Here is a 17798-nt window from a genome sequence, read left to right as displayed (position 1 = left end):
ACCTTCTTTATCCACCATTAACATTATTAATAAAAGAAACTTATTGAGTTCTTTCTGAAATTTCAAAAGGAGAAAACTAACTTTATTTGAGCTCGGAAGAAAAGAAACGAAACTTTATTTTATATATATACTATAATAACATTAAGTATATTTAAAATTAGACATAATTTAAATATAAAATATATAACTAATATATAATATTGATTATATTCTAAGTGATGCTTAGAAGGGGAAAATCATCTCTATATATATAAATAAGTTTTTTTAAAATTGGACATAATTTAAATATAAAATATAAAATTAATATATAATATTAATATTGATTATATTCTAAGTGATTTTGGCAATTTTGAGTGGCATTTTTATATTGATTAAAATTGTTCGAATTAATGGCAGAGTTCTAATATTGGATTCAAAAGTGGAAATAAGTTAAGAGTTAGAAAGTGCAAAAAATATGACTTCTTTCCATTACTAAATTCGGTACGATTATGCTTTCAAAATGAACTAACTGAAAAAGAAAGACATGAATGAGCAGTTATCAGAAGATTGCTTTTAAAAATTTAGATCAAACACACTGTTAAAACCCTACTCAATCTGAATAAGTAATCATCATGAAAAATCCAATCCAATAAGGATGTTTCCATCAACACAATTAGGCTCTTACCATCAACCTTGCCTCTTTCTTAGTTAGAAATTTTGATGCCATGAAAAGTTAAAATGACCACAACCACTAAAATGACCACACCCATTTTTTCCAAGTATGTAGATAGAAGCTTAACACTATTAGACCCTTAACGTCTACCTGGCCCCTTTGTTAACTTAAATTTTGATGCCACAGAAAATGAAAATTAGAACATCTATTTCCTCCACATATTTTAAAGCTTTGTCAAATGTTTATCCCTTGAAACAAAAGGGAGTAACATATTAACTACTTTATTGTAATAAAAAGTAGGTATTATGGTGGAATATAATGGATATCTCTACCACTTTGATGTATAGAATGTGGTTGCATTCATCGATGTATAAATTGAGGCTATTAATAATTTGAGAGTAAAAGTGTGAATGAAAGAAAGGTGATCAACAACAAAACAAAACAAGTACAATAATAACAATCTAACACAATGCCCTTCCTTTACTTGAATGTGTAACAAGTACATTATTAACAATCTTAACTAACTTAATTCTTATAAATGAATAAGTGTATTACAATGCATTATGTTTTCTATGTTTATAAGGGTCTATAACATATCACATTACTTTTCATCTATACTCATTTATCTTATGCTATAAGTGTATTACAATGCATTATGTTGTCTATGTTTATAAGGGTCCATAACATATCACATTACTTTTCATCTATACTCATTTATCATATGCTATCAACATACATCCTTTCCTTTGCAACATTTAGTATAATGGCTAGCATATAATTAATTTTAATTAGTAATATATAATTATTTTTATCATATATATTAAATAATCATGATACTTGTTTGCAAACATCTAACATTGGACAAACATCTAACATCATTCTAAGATCATTAGATACTAGAGTGTCATTCCAATGGCATTACACCTAAAATACATAATCCATCTGAAGTCATCCATATGTAAAAAAATAACATATTTGTTATTTTATTGAAATCAAAGTATAACATCATTAGATACTAAAGTGTTATTCCAATGTCATAATACTAAAATACATAATCTAAGGGGAGACATCTTCACTCTAAACTTACAAATTAAATTATATATGTGTACTTGTTATTTTATTGAAATCAAACTATACATTAAATCATTCATGCCTAAAAAATAACATGTTTGTTATTTTATTGAAATCAAAATATATAAGTTAATGTTTGTTATTTTATTGAAATCAAAATATATAAATTAATATTATAGACGTAAAAAAATAACATATTTGTTATTTTATTGAAATCAAAATATACAATTTAATGTTTCAGGATAACTTTCAGGCTAATATATTATAGAAGCTAAAACTGTAGTCATGATAAATTACAACCCAATTCAAATTGGTGAATGATGTTAAATCATTTATACATAAACTGAAACTTTTGCCCCCAGAGAAAATAACATATATGAGATTATACAAATTACCGTTTCACTACTACAACCTCCCATATTAAGATAATATACCAACTAAAACTGTTGTCATGATAAATTACATCCCTTCATTATGGAAACTGAAATTGGTGGATGATGGTGCTAGGGTACATACTATGAATTGACTGGCTAGAAACTTGCGAAGACTGGACACTGGTGGTTGTAACTGGCGAATGCTTGTTTCTTGATAGAATGTGATGGAGCACTAAATCCTGAAACTGATTTCAAGTTCGATCAGTTGCAAGATTCTCAACAGCATTCTCAACAGCAGAAACCTTGCATTATCTGTTCTCTCTCTTTAAAGGATTACTCTTGCTGGCTTGAAGTATTGACTGTATTGTTTATTGCGGGGTTGAACAATTTTGCGCATCATTTCACTGTGAAAATATATATACATGGATCCGCACGACACCTTTCACACCTACACACGGATCCGCCACGATCTTTATCAAATTATTCACAGCGAAGAACGATGTTCTTCGGCCCACAATGCGTATTCAACATGAATTCTTCGATGCCCCTTTTTCTTTTCGGTGTTTTGAACAGAGTTTCAGTATAAAATTTGCAAGGATTGAAAAGAGGACAGTACCCATTTTAGAAAAAAGGTATAAAATAGAAAGAATTGATATCAGACATTACCCATTTTAGAAAAGAGGAAAAAAAAGGGAAAGTCGTAGCTACAAGATTGAAATTGGGGGAGCTTAAACCAATATGTTAGAAATCTAGATTTGAGATTTGAAATCCAATGTCTGTTAGAGATTTGAATTTTTCAATGGATCATCCATTTTTTTCCCTCAGTGGGGATCATAGTAGGATTTTGGAACTTGGTCCCTCCCCAACTGCTGGAAATGGTGAGGAGATGACTGGAATCATGGCAGGAGAAATGGAATGCTTACAAGTTTTTCAGGATTCCTCAGCACTATGGCTATGATGGGGTGCAAGAGAATGGATTATATAAAAATGTTAGTACCCCAGGAGGTGTTGTGGATACTCATTGTGCTAATTTGTATAGTGCTAACAATATCAATAATATGGGTTATAGTGCCAAGGACATTTTCTTAGGTGCGAGGTTGTGGTGGATACATGAGGTGAAGAAGAAGGATGGTGAGGGTGATCCACAAGAGGGATAAGGTTTTTTTCCTAAGACTTTATTCAAGTTGTTGCAGGGGAATTCGATCACAGGAAGAAAGAGCTCAAGCTCTATACAAACGGGAATGATTCATCTGTTGTCTCAACGAATTCGATCACAGGAAGAAAGAGCTCAAGCTCTATACAAACGTAAATGATTCATCTGTTGTCTCACCTTGTTGTGGTTTTACTTCTTTATCTTTCGCTTTTCTGAGTATCTGTTATTCTGGTACAATTTCTCTTTCGATTCCCTCTCTATTCTGCTTTTGGTCTCACCTCTTTAAGCTTTTGGTCTCTTCTTAAAGTGCATTTTATCCACCAGAGTTACAAAAGATGTAAGTAAGAGTGGGTTTCAACAAGTGTTGAAGATTTGAGCAAGCAAATGTCATCAATAGAGACACTTCTCCTTTGATTTGCATATGGACCAGCTAACTATAACACTTGAAATTCACATGTACACCTAAAATGGTGGTGGTTGCAATGATGAATTTTTTGCACAACATCATCGAAAAATTTGTTATCATTGCCATCAGTTGAGCAAAAGGCATATGCACCTCTTGCTCCACAGATGGTCATGATAACACATTTTCATGGTTGTTGTGGAACAAATTCATGGTCCCCACCCCCATTCCCCATTTGTTAGATGGCAAGGAACAATGTACATGAGAATTTATGGTTATGTTTGAGTCCTAAACATTGCTAGCTCAAAATCAGAAAATTTGGTTATGAATTTTGAAGCTTATGCTTATAGACACTTAGTTGTTCCTAGATAGAGGTTCCAAATGTTTTGGTAATTATGTATAGTTTTTGCCCAATATAGTTTCTGGGTCTGTTACTCACCATTTAAGGATTTAAGGAATGGGTGCGGACTTGGAAAGAGTAGTACCTTCTTTCTTTCATTAGCGTTTGAGTAGACATGGTATTTTAACTTGGTGATTCTACTGCAGTTTTAATACCCATCGTAGGGTCAAACTTCATGGCCACAGTGTTATGATGTAAGTTTTTCCATTTTCGTTTTTTTCCATGGAGTGAGTAGGCATTCACGGTGTTTTTCTTGGTCATGACCCTATAGCAAAATTTCCATTGGACGCTGAAACTACTGACATGTATTTCATGCTGCAAGGAGTTTTAGTTACAGTTTTTTCATACTATTTGGACAACATAAATGTATTACATGTTTTATAGCCCTACTGTAAGAAATATAGTTTGCATTTTGTCGATGTTATTGTTTCTTTGGGCACAACTCCTATTATTGGTGGAGATTCGATTTTCCTTATTTTCTATCTATACCAGAACATGTTTTCTTAATATTACACTATGCTATAACGTACAAGCTTCAATCCGTCTATCTTTATGTCTATTTTTATGTTGAAAATTTGGGTTACTTGAATCGAGGGATAAAGATATTGCATCATGTATACAAGAATGACTACCAACTACTTTTGTAGCACTTATATCTGTATATGTTCTCTTTCTCCTTAAAGGATTCCTCTTGTCTGGCTTGAAGGGTTGACTGTATTGTTTATTGCAGGGTTGAACAGGGCCGCGCATCATTTCACTGTAAAAATATATACACATGGATCTGCACGACACCTTCCACACCTACACACAGATCCATCGTGATCTTTATCAAATTATTCACAACGAAGAACGATGCTCTTCGGCCCACAATGCGTACTCAACATGAATTCCTCGATGCCTCTTTTTATTTCCAGTGTTCTGAACAGAGTTTCAGTATAAAATTTGAAAGGATTGAAAAGAGGACAATACCCATTTTAGAAAAGAGGTATAAAATATAAAGAATTGATATCAGACAATACCCATTTTAGAAAAGAGGAAAAAAAAGGGAAAGACGTAGCTGCAAGATTGAAACTGGGGGAGCTTAAGCCAATAGGTTAGAAAGTTGGATTTGAGACAACCCACAATTACATTGGTTGTAATTTTGATTTTTGGTAGTATATTCTTAACCTATTCTTAATGCTAAGAATATATTATTCGATTCATAATTGACCATCAATTAGTAAACCTTTGATTACATGAAAAACGTACTCATTTTTTTAATAATATTTAAATTATTTTTTTGAGTTTCCAATATTATATGTATAATTAAAAATTTTGTAATATTTAAATTAATTTTATAATAATGATATTTATTAATAAGTTCAAATTTTATTATGAAATTTTTACACTATATAATTTTATAATTTAAAAAGTTTTTCATGTCTTTAAATAAAGTTTTTCATGTCTTTAAATAGGTTACATCACAATTCATTTAGATGTAACTTATATGGTTCATACGTTATTGTTATCCTCCTCTAGGTTCATACGTTATTGTTATCCTCCTCCTAAGTTCATATTGTTTGTAAAAAAAATCATCCCAAAATAAAATAAAGATAGCATTAAAAACCTTCCATATATTATGTATTTATACCTTACAAATAACATCTTACAAATATTTATGTTAAAACAAATCAATACAATATTTTTAAACAAAAATATTACTATGAACATAACACGTGTTAATATAACAATTAATTAACTCTTTTATAACTTTAATTTTTAAATTAAATAACATTTTCTTCTCTAATTCACTATTTACAATTTTTATTGTGTGATAATCTATCTTCACATAAGTTTTATATCAAAAAAAAATCATTGTAAAAGGAAATAAGAGTTGCATGCAGCAAATGTCTCTAGGGTTTGCTTCATGAATAAATAGAAAATAAAAATTAAGTAAAATTGGGTGTGTTCCCAATCCTTAGTAGCTAAGATCTTTTGGATGCTTACTTTCAATTTATCCTTATGGGGAAGAGTGATGAGATATAAATACCCAATAGGGATGTTGATGGATTGTATGGAAGGCTTTGATTGGTGTCTTTCCTCGTGTAGTTATTTGTTCAATGTGGAAGGTGGGAAGTGGAAGGAAAGTAGGAATTGAGGAAGATCCTTGGTCATGATTGGGTGATGGATCCCACCTCTTTGGGTACCAAGTTCAAATCCTTCATAATGCTTGTATTTTATCCCTTGCATATGCCAAAGCCTAACCCCTCAAGAATGGGGCCAAAGAGGATGAAAATCAAAGGATAATTTAAGCCTAAAAGGTTTGCATGTAGTTGAATGACATAATTATGTAAGTAAGCTATGCTCCATGTTTATTTGTCTCTCAAGTACTAGTGAAAGAAACCCATCAAAATTGAATTCATTGTCTAACTCATTTTCATCTAATACATGGCGACGTCTGAAATTTATGACTGAAATTGTGATACAAATTTAGATTTGGAAAGATATCCATCAAATTGTATATTATTTTATTTAACTTATCTGATGTCATCTACTACCTGTCTTATTTCAAAATCTATCAAATATTTTCTATTGAAACTTGAAACACCATGTTTGAAGATTAAGAGACAATTTATGTTGGAAATGTTATAGAATCTGTCAAGAATTTGTCAATTTGGCATAATGTAAGTGATTTCTCTTTATCTTCTAACTCTGAATGACATTTTGTTTACTAATTTTTATTTTCAATGATGTTTTATATGGCACAATTCTTCTCGAATTTATGCCTTACGACGTTTTCAATTGCTAGTTATTTTAATTGGAAATATATAATTATTTCTATAAAATATATTAAATAATTAAACAAAGTCTTTCGGTAGAATCACATAAGAGAATTTTTTGGCTGATGTGTTTCAAACCAACAATTGTGGTTCATCATCAGGACTAGATGAAGAGGCAGATCATGGAAAAGGCTTAAATAGAGAGCAATATAGAGACATAATTTCAAGTCTTTGCCATGGTCTACCTCTTCATCTAGTCCTAATAATGAACCACACTTTTGGTTTGAAATGCGTTGGCCAAAAATTTCTCTTATGTGATTTCTACTGAAAGACTTTTCTTAATTCATTATAGATCAGAGAACAGAAAATATATTAAATAATCATAATACTTGTCCACAAACATCTTACATCATTACATACTAGAGTGTCATTCCAATGACATTACATCTAAAATACATAATCCATCCGGAGTCATTCATATGTAAAAAATAACATATTTGCTATTTTATTGAAATCAAAGTATAACATCATTAGATACTAAAGTGTTATTCCAATGTCATAATACCTAAAATACATATCTTCACTCTAAACTTACAAATTAAATTATATCTATGCACTTGTTATTTTATTAAAATCAAAATATATATTAAATCATTCATGCCTAAAAAATAACATATTTGTTATTTTATTGAAATCAAAATATATAAATTAATATTTATTATTTTATTGAAATCAAAATATATAAATTAATATTGTAGTGGTAAAAAATAACATATTTATTATTTTATTAAAATCAAAATATGCAAATTAATGTTTCAAGATAACTTTCAGGATAACATATTATAGAAACTAAAACCGTAGTCATGATAAATTACAACCCAATTCAAATTGGTGAATGATGTTAAATCATTTATACATAAACTGAAACTTTTGGCAAAAAAAAAAAAAATAACATATATGAAACTATAGAAATTACGGTTTCACTGCTACAACCTCCCATACTAAGACAATATACCAACTAAAACTGCAGTTATTATAAATTACATCCATTCATTATGGAAACTGAAACTAGTGGATGACGGTGCTGGGTTACATACTATGAATTGATATTATTATATTATATTATATATTGTAGTACATAATAAAAACTAATTTTAATATTTAATAATAATAAAAATTTCAAATATGTAAATATTTAATGAAGCTATTTATTTTTTTAAATTTAAAAAATTTAATATAACTTTTAGAAGTGTTATATAGCAACATTCACATGTTATTATTGACTTTTGTATATAGAATATTAAAAAAATATATATATATATTTTCACGTGTAATATTTTATATCCAATGTACTCTTATAACGGTTATCTTTAACTCTCAAAAATATCTTATTGTTACCTCTAAATTAGAGTGTGAACTAATTTATTAAATAAGAAGAAAAGAAATAATAAAAAGAGTTATCATTCCTATATAATGTCGCAGCTCAGTTTGTTCCGCCTTGCAAAATTAAGAGTTTGATTAAAAACCCGTGTTTTAATATTGTTAAACGAACCTCGATTCTTAAGAACAATTCTAATTAGCGGTTACTAAATTTCTAACTAATGGAATCTTGAAATTGGGTTATTTGTGGATAATCTAATTGTAGTAAGTAAATCGTAAAGTGATGGATGACTCAAATTTGATGTTGGATACGAAAAATACAAGTTAACATTAACTTGGAATCTGATGAAATCTAACGGCTACCAACGAACATGATGATAGCGATTATCCTCCATCAGACTCTAAAATGGGTGGTCGTTAAGCGTGAATTAGATCCCAGCGGAACCGGACGGTGGGCTATTGATTGTGGTTTATGGTTTTCATCAAACAGTGGCTCCATTTTAAACATCTGCCACAGTTTAATGGAGATTTAAAAGACAGATTTAAAAGACAGATAAAAGACAGATAAATGCAATAGGCGTTGTCTATTGAGGCCACAAATTTGCCATGGCGGTAGGTTTTTGTGTCGGAATCTGATAAATATATATATATTTTTAATCAGAACGCTGGAGTGTTTGAATCATTTTATTGATGGTGGAAATGGATGCGCTATTAGATTTAGGAAATTTTCTTCTTAAAAATAACATTAAAATATGACAATTAGATTTAGGTAAAATTTTCATAAAAAATCACATTAAAATATAACAATTTTGTTAGAGATTAATAGCCTATGCCTTTAAGAGGGAATATGTAAGGCATTATATTTGAGTGGATCAATGAATTGAGAGAAAGAATTAGGTTATGATTTGAGTGATGGAACACTAGGACATTCCCTATGAATGGGAGAATGAACCACTATAAGATAAGCGGTAGATGGAGGAAAAAATGAGATATGCTAAATGGGGACTATATTGTTTGTTTTTCACGTTTTATTGGTATGAGAAGATATTTTTAAACTGGGATGCATAGATCATGATTTCATTGCCAACCAATGATATAGGTTCAAGGGTTTGGACACCACTTTGTAACCTAGAGACAATACCTATCCAAAAAAGATGTGAACATGTGGCTCCCAAATAATAATTTAATGATGAGGCATAGAGAGGAAAGGTAAATGTTATCAGTTGGAGACATTAAACTTGTTGTCTCTAAATCTTGCACCTGCAATGCAAGTGCAGCGGGAGACAAAGAAAGCTCCCTAGAGACAGCCTTTGGGTTGATTGTACACCAGTGGCTAGGACATCTTAAATAGAGGAGTGCTTGTGAGGTTATATTGTAAGGGGGTTATAACATTCCAATTGTCACGTAAAACAAAAAAGGAAATAGGAGGGGCTTGGTTAAATAAGCTTTCAAAGAGGAAGATTCAGGCTAACTCATGGAATGTTGGGGGGTATTTGGGCAATCTCAAAGAGAAAAGACTTCTCCTTTTGGTGGCTAACACACGAAAATGAGAGAGCTTAAACTGAAATTGTATTGATGGTGGAAAGAAGGAAAGGAAGGAAAGAAATAGATGCATAGGGCTGTAACAAACAAAATCCTAGGCAGCAATGTTCCAGTAGAAAGGGGAATTCAATGGATAGGGTTGTAATCAAGACAAAATCCTAAACCATGGTTTCCCAATGAGATGATAGAAATAGAGGAGCAAAAGAAAGTTTCAAATCAAACATAACATGTGTATCGTTCTCTGCCAAAGTAGCTAAGATAAACCCTTAGATTGAAGAGGAACTAACTGTGTTCATTACACTACTTCAAAGAAAGAAAAACACAGATGAAATGAGAGTACCAAGAGGAACTTGCTGCACATTAATCATGCTTGGAATGAATAGGGAAAGACCATTTATCACAAAGGGCCCAATAACCAGTCCATATACTCAGTCATGATATCAATGAAGTCCCATAAAAACATATTAAACCAAAATGGCAACACAGAGTTCAACCCTTGCAGGTCTGATAATTCGAAACCCTTCTATTATGTTTCATCCACCTATTTATAAGAAGAGGGAGAGAGATTTGAATTATAATCAAAATATTTGAGCCTGAGCCCCAGCTGTCATGCTAGACTAGCTGTCTCAGCTCTATCAGGCTCTGTTATCACCTACCTAAGATTACAATAGGGATCGAATCCCTTTCTTGGAAAAATACATAAATAAATGCTCAGAGAAAGAAAGTCGAGAGAGGAAGGAGGAGGTGTCCCCTTGCTGCTTCAGTGGAGGCCTTGGATGGAGCCACATCCCTACTATTGTCATGCTTCTCTCTACTATTGAGGCAGTTTACTGTTGCATCGGCCGACTTCTGTCAACTCTCCTTTGACTGCTTTCGACACCGACTTATGGAGGCATGTTACAGGCTGAGTCCTTCCATGAATGCACCCATACCTTCATTAAACTCCCCAGCTGCTGACCCATCCGCCCATTAAAATCTCTACGCAATCCTTTTGGCGCTACGTTGTAGCAAACAGTGGATCGATCACGGGCCTTTTAACACCAAAACAAACGGAACAGGCGGGCATTTTTAATTAACTCTTAGGCATTTATCCTTTATGCCCTTTTATTATAGCCCCTTTGTTATTTCTTCATATGACCACAGGTAGAGACTGGGGGCTTATCTTTAAAGCGCTTATGGCCTTGATTCGCTGTGCGGGGGGCTTTTTCTTTATATCACATAAGTCCCTCATCGGCTGATTTCCCGGACTTGAAGTCTTTGTAAATCGCAGCTTATAATATATTGCATTCGAAGCTTTTTTATATTGCATTGAAATCACAGATAAGCCTGAGACCTAGAGCCGCCGATCGCCAATCGCTGATAACCTATTGACGTCATCACTGCCACATGTCACCCTGTGAGTGGTGCCACGTGGCACCTAGAAACAGCCCGATAGGACTCCTAAAAACACCCAAAATGAGTGACACGTGTCCACTTTCCACATCACCTTCCATGCTTGCCCCATCATTGCTAATGTCAGCTGCCATGTCATCTCGGTGGACCAATTAGAGGCCGCCACATGGCCCCCTGGAGGAGAGAGAAAGAGGCCCACCGAGCCCTGTTTTTCCATGCTTTCCTTTGTATTTAAAAATTGGCCCTCCTCGGTGATTTTGGTCCATATCGCAATATCAATGATTTTTTTATAGTTTCAGACCTGTGACCCCGCCGATCCATTGATTGTCGATGCCACATGGAGGAGAGAGAAGGGGAGGCCTGACCCTTGGTTTGTGCAGCCATTTCCTTTGTAAATCGGAATCGGCCCCTCCCGGCAGTACAACATTATATCGCAATCGACCCTGTCTGCACTGTCTTAAGACTTAAAATCTCGATGATCACCGATATGTGATATCGGGGATCAGCGGATCACTAATATACTTCTACCGATGTTGTTTACCCGCCTGGACCCGCTGATGCCAATATGCGATTCATCCAGACCCGCCAACTGTCAATATGCAATATCAGCGATCGGAGGATCATTATTCCTCCTTCCACCAATGTTCTTTACCTCCTGAACCCCGTCGATACCGATATGCGATATTGGCGATCGGCGGACCACTATTCCTCCTTCCGTTGGTGCTCTTTACCTCCTGGACCCTGTCGATACCAATATGTGATTGCAATGAACTGTCCCAAGTCCCAATTGCGATTTTTCTTCAACACTTAGCCATTTTTTGGGTTTTTTTAGCTTTCTAAAGGGATTCTTTAGTAGGTTCTAACTTCTGATATAGGAACCCTGTTTTGGACTTCTATATACCACCATAAAGCTTTTCGAGAACTACGCACTAGAGAGGGTCCCATTTAGTTCTGATAGTTTTTGTGGTTCAAAATTTGGCATCAAACATCACTATTATTTGGCTTCTAAAGCCACTGGTGATTGAAAAAGTAGTGAGTGACAACATTAGCTTCTACTGGGGACAGTGCCTTGCTTCCAAGGTGCTAAGAACCTTCAGACCAACCTCCTTCACTATTGGGCATGGATTCAGTAATAAATGAATCTTTGTAATAAGAAAAATCTCTGTGGGACTTTCCTCCTCAATCTAAAATGTAGAAATAAATATTCTAACAACTGAAAAGTAAATACTTAGCTGGTGAGATTATTTATGTACAATCCTATTTATGCACAGTGCTTAATTCAGCTATGTATGTTCAACTCTCCAATAGAACCAATCCGCATTAGAGTACTGGACCACATTCCTTCATAATGCTGAAAAAAATCAAAATCAGCGTGCACCATGAAAAATCAGCAAATGAAGAACTTGATACATGCTACTGAAGTAAGCTCTGTTGCTGGCTTAAGAATAGGTTCATGTACTCAGCCGCAGGGTCATGGAATAGACTAGGAATGCTTGCAGAAGCTTTGATTTCACATGTAGCTTACTAACCAATATTCTCTGGGTCAGGGCAGCGAAAAACACCCTTCAGCTCCTCAACTTCAGTGTTTCTAAGAAAGACTGGCTTCTGCTCATTCACTGCCCCTTTTTCAATAGGATAGTTTTCCTGGGAATATCCAACAGAGTCTTCACTATCAGAACTATAAGAGTCATAAATTGGAGGGTCTGTTGAGAATTCTTGGTAGGCATCTTGCCGCAGGAGGCAACAACAGATTCTGTGTGGTCTTTTAACCTTGATTTCTTCTTGAAAGACCTGTTGTTGGGAGATTTATCCCCACTCGTTGGCAAACAACTCCTTCTGCACCTCCATGACCATTTCCTCCTCCTATGAATCATATGAATCATAGATAGAAAGAGATCCTTGATCATGCTCTTCATGTGAAATATATGCATCATGGACTAGAGCCCCTTTGTTGACCTCCTGATGGGCCTCTTCTTCTTGTTCAGCTTCCCATAACTGGGAGTATGGTAGCTCTGCCTCACTTGACTCTTCATCAGAATCATATTCATCATAAGAAGGAGAAACATTAGACTCAACTGAATAAGCCCTCTGAGAGTTTATTTGTAGCTCAGTGGTGTTTCCTTCTTCTCTTTGTTGCTCATAGGGTGTTGTTTCCTAATGAGAGTAGATGCTTTCTTGGAGAAGAGCTCCACAAACATCTTTCGCAGATTCATCAACCTCAAGATTGTTTTCATCATTACAAAGTGTGCAACAATCTTTAAGCAGAGCATTATGTGGATAAAATCTCTTATAATATTGATGGAATGATGTATGGAAACATTTCAAGGAAGATATGCTCCCATGAGGGAGTGTTTTAAAATAGACCCTAGCATCTCCTTCTAAAGACAATTTGAATAACTTCATTTGTACACCTTCAAGAGGGATATCCTTGCATTCATGAAAGTCTTTGAGGTGTTGGTAAGGTCTTTTCTCTTAGTTCTCACTGAATTTAGGCAAATAGGTGTTCCACTCATGATATGGAGAGACAAGTTTAGGAAAACTAGCAATAGAAGAAAAATCCAGTGATGAAAATTGGTTGGCCAGGAATGTAGGAAGGGCCATCTTGATAATCTCCCTATGTGATTGATTTTAGCTTCAAAGCAAGGAGAGTTTTCAACTGTTGTAGCATTAGAGTGAGTATGGGGCTACTTAGAAGCCAGGATGATCAAAATAGAGATATGGATAGTGGAGTCGCAGGTTGTTTACCATAAAATTTGATAGTGGAGTCGCCAAGGTGAGAGATCTTCAACCCACACTTCCTATGCTCACCTAACAGAGGAAATGAAATGTTTTGTCGTACCCAGGTAAAACTATTCTAATCTATTCCCCAACAATGGTGCCAGAAAGATTTTGAAACTAAATCTTGCACCTGCAGCACAAGTGCAGTAGGAGATAAAGAAAGCTCCCTAGAGACAACCTCTGGGTTGATTGTAGACCAATTCCTAATACATATTAAATAGACGAGTTCTTGTGAGATTATATTGTAAGGGGGTTACAACACTCCAATTGTCACGTAAAACAAAAAAGGAAATAGGAGGGGCTTGGTTCAAATAAGCTTTCAAAGACAAAGATTTAGGCCAACTCATGGATACAAATGCTGAGGGGTATTTGGGAAATTTCAAAGAGAAATGACTTCTCCTTCTTGTGGCTGACACACAAAAATGAGACAGCTTAAACTGAATTTGTATTTATGGTGGATAGGAGGAATGGAGGGAGAGAAATAGATGCATAGGGAAGTAACAAACAGAATCCTAGGTAGCAATGTTCCATTAGAAAGGGGAATTCAATGGATAGGGTTGTAAGCAAGATAGAATCCTAAACCATGGTTTCCAAATGAGATGATAGAAATAGAGGAGCAAAATAAGGTTTTAGATCAAACATAACATGGGTATCATTCTCTGCCAAAGTAGCTAAGACAAACCCATAGATTGAAGAGGAACCAACTGCGTTCATTACACTACTTCAAAGAAAGAGAAACATAGGTGAAATAATATTACCAAGAGGAACTTGCTGCACATTAATCATGCTTGGAATCAATAGGGAAACACCATTTATCCCAAAGGGCCCAATAACCAGTCCATACACTCAGCCATTATATTAGTGAAGTCCCATAAAAACATATTGGACCAAAATGACAACAGTGATTTTAGCCCTCGCAGTTTTGAGAATCCGGAACCCTTTTATTATGTTTCATCCCCCTATTTATAAGAAGAGGGGGAGAGATTTGAATTATAATCAAAATATCTGAGCCTGAGCCCCAACTATCATGCTAGACTAGCTGTCTCAGCTCTGTCATGCTCTGTAATCAGCTACCTAAGATTACAACAGGGATTGAATCCCTTTCTTGGAAAAATACAGAAATAAATGCTCAGAGAAAGAAAGTTGAGAGAGGAAGGAGGAGGTGTCCCCTTGTTGCTTCAGTGGATGCCTTGGATGGAGCCACGTCCCTACTGTTGTCATGCTTCTCTCTATTTTTTCAGGCGATTTACTACTGCATTAACCAACTTCTTCCAACTCTCCTTTGACTACTTTCGACACTGACCTATGTAGGCGTGTTACAGGCTGCGTCCTTCCATGAATGTGCCCATACCTTCATTAAAATACACATCTTCTGACACATCTGCCCATTAAAATCTCTATGCAGTCCTTTCAGCGCTATGCTATAGCGAATAGTGGATCGGTCACGAGCCTTTCAACACCAAAATAGACAGAACAGGCAGACATTTTTAATTAACTCTTAGGCGTTTATCCTTTATTCCCTTTTATTATAGCCCCTTTGTTATTTCTTCATATGACCACAGGTGGAGACCGGGGGCTTATCTTTAAAGCGCTTAAGGCCTTGACTTGTTGTGCGGGGGCCTTTTTCTTTATATCGCATAAGTCCCTCATCAGCTGATTTCCCAGACCCGAAATATTTGTAAATCACAGCTTATAATATATTGCGTATGAAGCTTTTTTCTATCGCATCGCATTCACTAATAAGCCTGAGACCCAGAGCCACTGATCGTCGGTCGCCGATAACCTGCTGATGTCATTGCTGGCATCATCACTGCCACACTTATGCCGATGTTGTTTACCCGTTTGGACCTGCGAGTGTCGATATGTGATCCGTCCAGACCCGCTGATTGTCGATATGCGATATCAGCGATCAGTGGATCATTATTCTTCCTTCCGCCGTTGCTCTTTACCTCTTGGACCCCGTCGATACTGATATGCGATATCGACGATCGATGGACCACTATTCCTCCTTCCTTCGGTGCTCTTTACCTCCTCGACCCCGCCGATACTGATATGCGATTGCGATGACCTGTCCCAAGTCCCGATCGCGATTTTTCTTCAAAACTTAGCCATTTTTTGTGTTTTTTTAGCTTTCTAAAGGGATTCTTCAATAGGTTCTAACTTTTGATCTAGGAACCCTATTTTGGACTTCTATATACCACTAGAAATATTTTCGAGAACTATGCACTAGAGAGGGTCCCATCTAGTTCTGATAGATTTTGTGTTTCAAAATTTGGCATCAAACATCACTATAATTTGGCTTCTGAAGCCACTAGTGATTGAAAAAGTAGTGAGTGACAACATTGGCTCCTACTAGGGACAGTGCCTTGCTTGCAAACTGCTAAGAACCTACAGACCAACCTTCTTCACTATTCGGCATGGAGTCAGTAATAAATGAATCTTTGTAATAAGAAAAAAACTCTGTGGGACTTTCCTCCTCAATCTAGAATGCAGAAATAAAAATTATAACAACTGAAAAGTGAATACTTAGCTGGTGAGCTTATTTATATACAATCCTACTTATACACAATGCTTAATTCAGCTAAGTATGTTCAACTCTCCTATAGAACCAATCCACATTAGAGTACTGGACCACAAGCCTTCATAATGCTGAAAAAACAAAATCAAAATCAACATGCACCATGAAAAATATGCAAATGAAGAACCCGATACGTGATACTGAAGTAACCTCTGTTGCTGGCTTAAGAATAGGTTCATGTACTCAGCTGCAGGGTCATGGAATAGACTAGGAATGTTTGCAGAAGATTTGATTTCACCTGCAGCTTACTAACCAATATTCTCTTGGTCAGGGCAGCTACAAACACCCTTCAGCTCCTCAACTTCAGTGTTTCTAAGAAAGATTGGCTACTGCTCATTTACAGCTCCTTTTTCAATGGGACAGTTGTCCTAGGAATATGCAACAGAGTATTCACTATCAGAACTATAAGAGTCATAAATTGGAGGGTTTTTTGAGAATTCTTGGCAGGCTTCTGTTGAGTTCTTCTTGAAAGACCTGTTATTGGGATATTTCTCCCCACTTGTTGGCAAACAACTCCTTCTGCACCTCCATGACCATTTCCTCCTCCTATGAATCATATGAATCATAGATAGGAACAGATCCTTGATCCTGCTCTTCATGTGAAAGATATGCATCATGGACCAGAGCCCCTTTGTTGACCTCCTGGTGGGCCTCTTCTTCTTGTTCAACTTCCCATAACTAGGATTATGGTAGCTTTGCCTCACTTGACTCTTCATTAGAATCATATTCATAATAATAAGGAGAAACATTAGACTCAACTGAATAAGCCCTATGAGAGTTCATTTGCAGCTCAGTGGTGTTTCCTTCTTCTCTTTGTTTCTTATAGGGTGTTGTTTCCTGATGAGAGTAGAAGCTTGCTTGGAGAGGAGCTCCACAAACATCTTCAGCAAATTCATCAACCTCAGGATTGTTTTCATCATTACAAAGTGTGCAACAATCTTTAAGAAGAGCATTATGTGGATAAAATCTCTTATAATATTTGATTGAATGATGTATGAAACATTTCAAGGAATATATGCTGCCATGAGGTAGTGTTTTAAACCAGATCCTAACATCTCCTTCTAAAGACAATTTGAATAACTTCATTTGTACACATTCAAGAAGGATACCACATTCCTTCATGCATTCATGAAGGTCTTTGAGGTGCTGGTCATGTATTTTCTCTGAGTTATCACTGAATTTAGGCAAATATGTGTTCCACTCATGATATGGACGGACAAGTTTGGGAAAACCAGCAATAGAAAAAAAATCTAGTGGTGAAAATTGGTTAGCCAGGAATGTAGGAAGGGCCATCTTGAGAACCTCCCTATGTGATT

Source organism: Pinus tabuliformis, chromosome X (genome assembly GCF_031772625.1).
Source record: "Pinus tabuliformis cultivar Carrire ecotype Pingquan chromosome X, CPIR1, whole genome shotgun sequence".
NCBI classification, from domain to species: Eukaryota; Viridiplantae; Streptophyta; class Pinopsida; order Pinales; family Pinaceae; genus Pinus; species Pinus tabuliformis.
The sequence above is the reverse complement of the archived record's forward strand: the minus strand, read 5'-3'. Positions refer to the sequence as shown.